General features: G+C 48.0%; 1 pseudogene; it reads left to right on the forward strand.

Moving 5' to 3' along the window:
• Nucleotides 1–3475: 3475 nt before the first annotated feature.
• On the forward strand, nucleotides 3476–4932 carry LOC123089594 (bisdemethoxycurcumin synthase-like; annotated as a pseudogene).
• Nucleotides 4933–8020: the final 3088 nt, after the last annotated feature.

The raw sequence follows: 8020 nt of genomic DNA on the forward strand, positions 1-8020 counted from the left end.
TGTGTACATACATAATATTAATACTTGTCATATAAAACATACTTGACATGGTGCCGGTGCTTCCAGCCGTCTCCACTGGTTGCACAATTATCTCAAATAGTCCAATTACCCAATACAGTCAAAATCTCTAGTATTATCCAGTACCCCTAATTCCCTAGGGTTAGGGAAACAAAGCAATAATTAGATCAAGATTTATAACTAGAGGCTGAGGCAGAGGCACATCGAATTGGGGGTCAGATGCAGGGTACCTATGCCTTCTTTTCTTCACTGATTCGGCGACTTGCCGCGGTCTGTCGATAGGTGGCGAGTACAGAGGCGAAACAGGAAGGGCACGAAGTGCAGTCGAGCAGACGAACAGGCGAGGCGAAGGGCCGGCCGAAGGTAGTATCGATCGATCGATGTACTGCTCGCATCCCTGGAAAGGCTGGACTGGGCCTCCGTGGCTTTCATCCTATGCTGGGGCCTGGGGAGCTGGGCTGCACTTGCGCTATGTTGGATGGAGCCTAGTTACACGGGTGTCCTTGTAGGAAATTTAGGGGTGTCCCATTGTATATGGGCTCTCTATTTATAAGGTAAGAGAGATTTTTACCCGGTGTCCTGTGCTACCTGTTGGGCTAACGTGGGCTCGCCGACAAGTCAGAAAAACTTGTCTCGAGCAAGTCAACCACAAACCATTTTTAAATTGGAAAATAAAATGTGTAAACGTCCGTGCAAGGGGGATAGAGCAGGACGGTTCCAGACTGTCAATGTGTACAAGTTTGCACTATAGCAATCCAATCAATTTATATGCAAAAGACAAATGACCACATATATGTTAAGGTGAAATTGCAAGGCCATGCAGATGAAACTGATGTTGTCAACTTATTAAAACTTGATTTAGAAAGTGAAAAAAAGTTTGATAGTTCAACCTTATGCTCAATTGATAATCAATTTTAACTGTTGGCTTCATGAAACGACGGCTTCGATAGTGAGTATGGATTATCGGGAAGAAAATACTCTAAGCTTTTCACCCGGTGTTTTATCAAGTTACCACCGTATTGGTATCAAAAGGTGATAACTTTTGTACCAATACAATGTCAACTTCATAATAACGGTGTGGCAACTTTCGTAGTCCGACATTTCGAGGGCGATAAGTTACCATTGTGTCAATGACGGGTCCTCCGCCATCTACAACTCCGACGGATGGGCTCCATGGCCCTCCTTCTGCCTTTTGTACATGATATGTGTCATGTTCAAATGATGCTATGTTATACTCTATGCATAGCTATACTTTGTGATAGTGGTGGCCATATGGATTTGTGGTAGTATTTGTGCTATAGATATTCCTGCTAGCAATTAAATCTACTTATGGTGGTCCTATGAACAAGCGGTTGGTAGTGGTGATCATATGGATGCACTTGCATATTGATGTCGTTTATTTATTTGGTTGTGAGTGTTGCTTACCAGTGTGTCTTGACTTGGTTGTAAGTGTAGATTCATCATGCATTATGTAGTATATAAGGATCATTATGAATCTGAGGTGCCTCGCTTATAATTCTCCTATCTCTTCTTCCTCGGAAAGACCTTCAATGCTATGCTTTTGTGCTAATTGGAAGTAAATCAAATATATATTTTATTGTATGCAAACTTGGATATATTTCGCCTCAACGCAACTATCACTTCTCTGTACTACACAAAACACTTCTTTTGAAACAGACTTATGCGTGGTGCAACTAAAATGTCGTGCCGGTGATGCCCTTAGACTTTATTGGCACTTCACAAATAGATCGGATACCGCGCCTCCATTTTGTACTAGATCTATGCTCATGCCTTTTGGACCATGATTTGGGAAAATTAGGATAGTTATATCTGTCTATCCACCCTCCAGATACAATCTTTTGAATTACCCGCATTTTGTAAATATGTATGTCATATTGACTGTCTTAATCAATGTGTTTCACGAGGGTTTACATTTTAGTATCATTGCACAAAATAGAAGTAAGTGGCATTTTAATTGCCCGGTTGCAGTTAGGACCAATGACGTTCATCACTGCTAGTTGCCTTGGCGATTAGCATGGAAAGTTGAACATATATCATGGAGGTTGTAACATCAGACTTGAATGGATTATTCCCACCCTGCCTATCTATGGTATAATCTTTTCAACATGAATACATTTGACGTAGTCTGGCTAGCTAGCATGAGATTGGCTTCTTGTGGCACTGTCGTGTCCAGTCCCACATGAAGAGGCGAGATTGATACATCGAATCTACTATACACAAGAGCATCGATGTAACCAAAAATAAATGTTTCTTATTTGAACTTATAGATGTTGGTTATGATCTTATCATGAACTTATAGATGTTTCTTATTTTTCCTTAGGATTTCTTTCTACTACTTCCTATAGGACTTTTAGCATCCACTCAAACCTCTTTGAAAGAATCCTTTGTTTTTCCTATGATGCAATCAAACAACCCAAAATCATGTATGGTTGAGATGAGCATGACATTCCAATCCTACGTATTTTCTATTCCTGTGTTTTTAGAATCATGTGAATCAAAGAGCCCCTTAGCTTGTTTATTGCCCTAATAGTAGCTTGTTTGGTTTTTGGAAAGTCTTATATTACAAGTAAAAAATTATTGTATTTACTACTCTCTATGTTCCAAAATATTTGAAGTTTTAGGTTTGTCTTAAAGTTTGACCAAGTATATAACTAGAGAAATATGTTACTATCTAGAGTATCAAATATATGTAGAATGCCCGCTCAAAAAATATGTGTAGAATGCAAATATAATTTGTGATGAAACTAATTTGATTTTGCAGATGTTAATATAATTAATTTTCTCTATATCTAATTTGTGATGAAACTAATAGAAACAACAACTTTAGTTGCCATCTCTATATCTGGTTCACTTGTAAGTTTGTTTCTTCTCTTACATATTGTCTTTTGTCCATATCTTTAGACATTAGATTTTGTACTCCCTCCGTCCGAAAATACTTGTCATCAAAATGGATAAAAAAGAAAACTAAAATAACTCTAGATACACCCCTTTTTATTTATTTTGATGACAAGTATTTCCGGACGGTGGGAGTACTTACGTTGTTCACTTGTGGCCAGTGTCTGGCGAATTATCAGTTATCTTATCTTATCCGCGGTCTAGACCGCCACTGCTTGTCTACATGAGCTCAACTCAACTGTTTCAAATCCCCATGTCTACAACAGAACTTTAAAGGCCCCCGGAAAAAAAAAGAACTTCAAAGGAATTTCCATCTACTCACCTTTCACTTCCACGGAATTGGTGAGAGCCAAAGGAAACATTCCCCGCCCAACCGTTTGGATGCTGCGCCGGAAGCTGCACCTGAGGTGGAGATTAATGAATGCCATGCCAGCCACTACTATAAAGCCCGAGCCTGGCCGATCCCTTAGACACAAACATCGGAAGTTTCACAAGCAAGTATAAGTTGACACACGTACGTAAGTATAGCAAAAGATCGGCCATGGCCATGGGAAGCAGCGATGGTGCGGCGGCGCGGCGGCACGCGGCGATGCTCGCACGGCGAACCCGACGGGCATCCTGGTGCCCCAGGACGTCTTCGCCGACAACCTCTTCGGCGTCACCAACAGCGACCACCTCCCTGAGCTCAAGGAGAAGCTCAAGAGAATCTGTACCGCTACTGCTACTATGTTTCTTTTTTGGACGTCAACGACTATAATCTGCATGCATGCATTTTCAACCAAGAATTGAATTTTCTTGTTGCACCAAGGCGAAAAATCGGGCATCGAGAAGCGGCACTTCCACCTGACAGAGGAGACGCTGGCCGCGCACCCGGAGCTGTTGGACAGGGAGCTGCCGTCGCTAGACACCCGCGTGGACATGACCGTCGACGCCGTGCCGAAGCTGGCGCAGTGCGCCGCGGCCAAGGCCATCGCCGAGTGGGGCCGCCCGGCCGCCGACATCACCCACCTCGTCTTCAGCACCTACTCCGCCTGCCAGGCCCCCACCGCCGACCTCCGGCTGGCCGCGCTGCTGGGCCTCCGCCCCATGGTGAGCCGCACCATGCTCAGCCTCCACGGCTGCTACGGCGGCGGCAGGGCGCTGAGCCTCGCCAAGGAGCTGGCCGAGAACAACCGCGGCGCGCGCGTCCTCGTCGCCTGCTCCGAGATGACGCTCGTCTGCTTCGGAGCGCCCGACGGCGGCAACATCGTCGGCCACGCGCTGTTCGGGGACGGAGCGGGCGCCGTCGTCGTCGGGGCCGGCCCCTTCCTAGACGGCGAGCAGGGCCCGATCTTCGAGATGGTGTCCGCCACGCAGACCACAATTCCCAGGACGGAGCACGCGCTGGGCATGCGGGTCTCCGGGGGCGGCATCGACTTCCACCTGGCAATCCAGGTGCCGACGCTCGTCGGGCAGAGCGTCGAGCCGTGCCTCCTCGACGCGTTCCATGGCATCATTGTGGACGACGACGATGCTCCACCTCCATGCTCTGGGAATGGGAATGGGAACGGGAGGTGGAACGACCTCTTCTGGGCGGTGCACCCAGGAGGGCGTCCGATCCTGGACAATATAGACAAGGTGCTGATGCTGGAGCCGGAGAAGCTGGCGGCCAGCCGGCATGTGCTCCGCGAGTACGGCAACATGAGCGGCGCCACGATCGTGTTCGTGCTTGACGAGCTGCGCCGCGGCCGGAGCCCGCTGCCGGAGTGGGGTGCGCTGCTGGCCTTCGGACCGGGAATCACGATCGAGGCCATGGTGCTCCGCTGTCCACGCTAGCTAGGTGCCCATATTCATCCCAGGGCTACTTACATACGTCTACATATTTGTGTGTACGCGTGTGCCATACAAAGTGCACAAGTCATCAGCCAACTTAGCAGTCAAAGAAGGCAACGGCCACGCCACATATATACCTCTGTCAGTCATGCACCTAAGCTTTCAGTCCAGCCATGTCCCACACAACTAGCTACTCCTAATTATGTACCTGGGTGTAATATGATTCAAAGAATGACTAAATGGGTGAAATAAAATGCAGACCTATATAAAGGCACTCCAAATATTTTCTAGCAACTCCGCCTATGTCTTCTAGGCATAGCCGGTCCCAAGCCCGGGTAAAGGAGGAGGGTTGTGATAGGCTTGGCGAGCCAATGTAAAAACTAGCCAGTCCCATAGGTATGAAACCCATTTGAGCGAGAATGGTACTAGGATGGGTGACCTCCTAGGAAGTCCTCGTGAAAGGGTTTCATATCTAAGGGTTGTGATAGGCTTGGCGAGCCAACGTAAAAACTAGCCAGTCTTTTGCGTATGAAACCCATTTGAGCGAGAGTAGTACTAGGATGGGTGACCTCCTGGGAAGTCCTCGTGAAAGGGTTTCATATCTAGCCTACCCCAACTTGTTTGGGATAAAAGGCTTCGTAAGTAAGTAATATTGTCCTAGTTAGGTGCTCATATTTTCTGCATTTATTTCAATCTTTCCGGCGATGTTCATTCAGTAGGAGAAGACGTTTCTGTCGACTATGGAGGCGTCTGTGGTGACTTCGTTAATCTCAAGATGAGTGTCAGTTCAGCCTCTCGGAGGGCTTGACTACAACGCAAAGCTAATAATAGTTACATATTTTGGTTTTTGAATATCAAGCAAGTAGCAAGAGAATCAGAAATCGGTTCATGCTCCCGAGAGCACACACGCCCTCCTGCGCGCGAAAATATTTTTTGAAATGCCAAAAATGTAGTGTGGGACATGTACCCTCCGGGGGCGCCCTCCTGTCTGGTTAGCGTAGCGTGAGGATCTGAACCCAGGATGATGTGTGTCCAGGTGGGTATTGTAGGCCTGCTTGGTTAGCGTAGGGTGAGGATATCGTGATCTCAACCCAGGTGGGTGTGTGTCCAGGTGGGTATTGTAGGTGTGTAGTTAACTCTAGCGTAGGGTTGAGGATCTCGAGTTCTCAAGCGTGTGTCGAAATGTACTCGTGTGTGTCGAAAACTACTCGTGTGTTGTCGCGTCTGTCAAACACGTTTGTTGGAAATATATTTAGTTGCAGTTCTTGTATACGTGGGTCTTAATGTGCATAGATCATTCTGATGTTATAGAGTTAATTGATATTCCGACGTTATACGTGGGTCTTTTTGCTTGCTTTTATGGCCCAAGTGCCTTTTTGCTTGCCTGGTTGGCCCAAAGTCATGATATTTTCGTTATAAAGTTAATTTTTCATGGTACAAAATAATTTACAAAATAATTAGAGATAAAAATTGGGGCCATGTGTAGCTACCACCATGGGTAACAAATTATTTCCGATAACTCTGTATTCTTAAGACTTCAAAGATAACTTCAATTATTCTTCCAAAGCTGTGGGGCAAAATGTCGGGGAACGTGGTAATTTCAAAAAATATATCCTACGATCACGCAAGATCTATATAGGTGATGTATAGCAATGAGGGGGAGAGTGTGTCCACGTACCCTTGTAGACCGAGAGAGGAAGCGTTATGTAACGCAGTTGATGTAGTCGAATGTCTTTGCGATCCAACCGATCAAGTACCGAATGCACGGTACCTCCGCGATCTGCACACGTTCAGCTCAGTGACATCCCTCGAACTCTAGATCCAGCTGAGGCCGAGGGAGAGTTCCGTCAGCACGACGGCGTGGTGATGGTGGTGATGAAGTTACCGGCGCAGGGTTTCGCCTAAGCACTACGACGATATGACTGAGGTGGAAAACTGTGGAGGGGGGCACCGCACACGGCTAAAGATCAACTTGTGTGTCTATGGGGTGTCCCCCTCCCCCGTATATAAAGGAGGACAGGAGGGGGTCGGCCGGCCTCATGGGGCGCGCCCCAAGGGGAGGAATCCTACTCCAACTAGGAGTAGGTTCCCCCTTTCGTAGTCCAACTAGGAGGGGAAGGAAAGATGAAGAGGGAGAGAAGGAAAGGGGGGGGGGCGGCCCCTTCCCCAATTCGGATTGGGCTTGGGGGGCGCGCCTCCACCTGGCCGCCTCCTCCTCTCTTCCACTAAAGCCCATGTAGGCCCATTAACCCTCCGGGGGGTTTCGGTAACCCCCCGGTACTCCGGTTTTATCCGAAACTTCTCCGAAACACTTCCGATGTCCGAACATAGCCGTCCAATATATCAATCTTTATGTCTCGGCCATTTGCAGACTCCTCATCATGTTCGTGATCACATCCGGGACTCCGAACAACCTTCGGTACATCAAATCACATAAACTCATAATACCAATCGTCATCGCACGTTAAGCGTGCGAACCCTACGGGTTCGAGAACTATGTAGACATGACCGAGACTCATCTCCGATCAATAACCAACAGCGGAACCTGGATTCTCATATTGGTTTCTACATATTCTACGAAGATCTTTATCGGTCAAACCGCATAACTGTTGGGGAACGTAGCAGAAATTCAAAATTTTCTAAGCAACACCAAGATCAATCTATGGAGATTCTAGCAACAAGAGAGGGAGGGAGTGCATCTTCATACCCTTGAAGATCGCTAAGCGGAAGCGTTACAAGAACTCGGATGAAGGAGTCGTACTCGTAGCGATTCAGATCGCGGTTGATTCCGATCTAAGCACCGAACAACGGTGCCTCCGTGTTCAACACACGTACAACCCGGGGACGTCTCCTCCTTCTTGATCCAGCAAGGGGAGAGGAGAAGTTGAGGGAGAACTCCGACAACACGACGGCATGGTGGTGATGGAGCTCGTGGTTCTCCGGTAGGGCTTCGCCAAGCACTACGGAGGAGGAGGAGGTGTTGGAGGAGGGAGAGGGCTGCGCCAGGGGAAGGGTGCGGCTGCCCTCTCTCTCCCTCACTATATATAGGGAGAAGGGAGGAGGGGGAGGCGCCCTAGGGTTCCATAGGGGAGGGGCGGCGGCCACAGGGGAAACCCTAGACGGGTTTGGGCGCCCCCACCCCCTAGGAAACTTGCCCCCTAAGCCGGGAGGGGCGGCTGCCCTAGGGGTGGCGCCCCCACCTCTCCTGGTTACGTGAGATGGGGTGGTAGGGGCGCTCAGCCCCTTAGTGGGCTGATGTGCCCTCTCCCCTTGG

The sequence above is a fragment of the Triticum aestivum genome, chromosome 4B (assembly GCF_018294505.1).
Source record: "Triticum aestivum cultivar Chinese Spring chromosome 4B, IWGSC CS RefSeq v2.1, whole genome shotgun sequence".
Classification (NCBI taxonomy): domain Eukaryota; kingdom Viridiplantae; phylum Streptophyta; class Magnoliopsida; order Poales; family Poaceae; genus Triticum; species Triticum aestivum.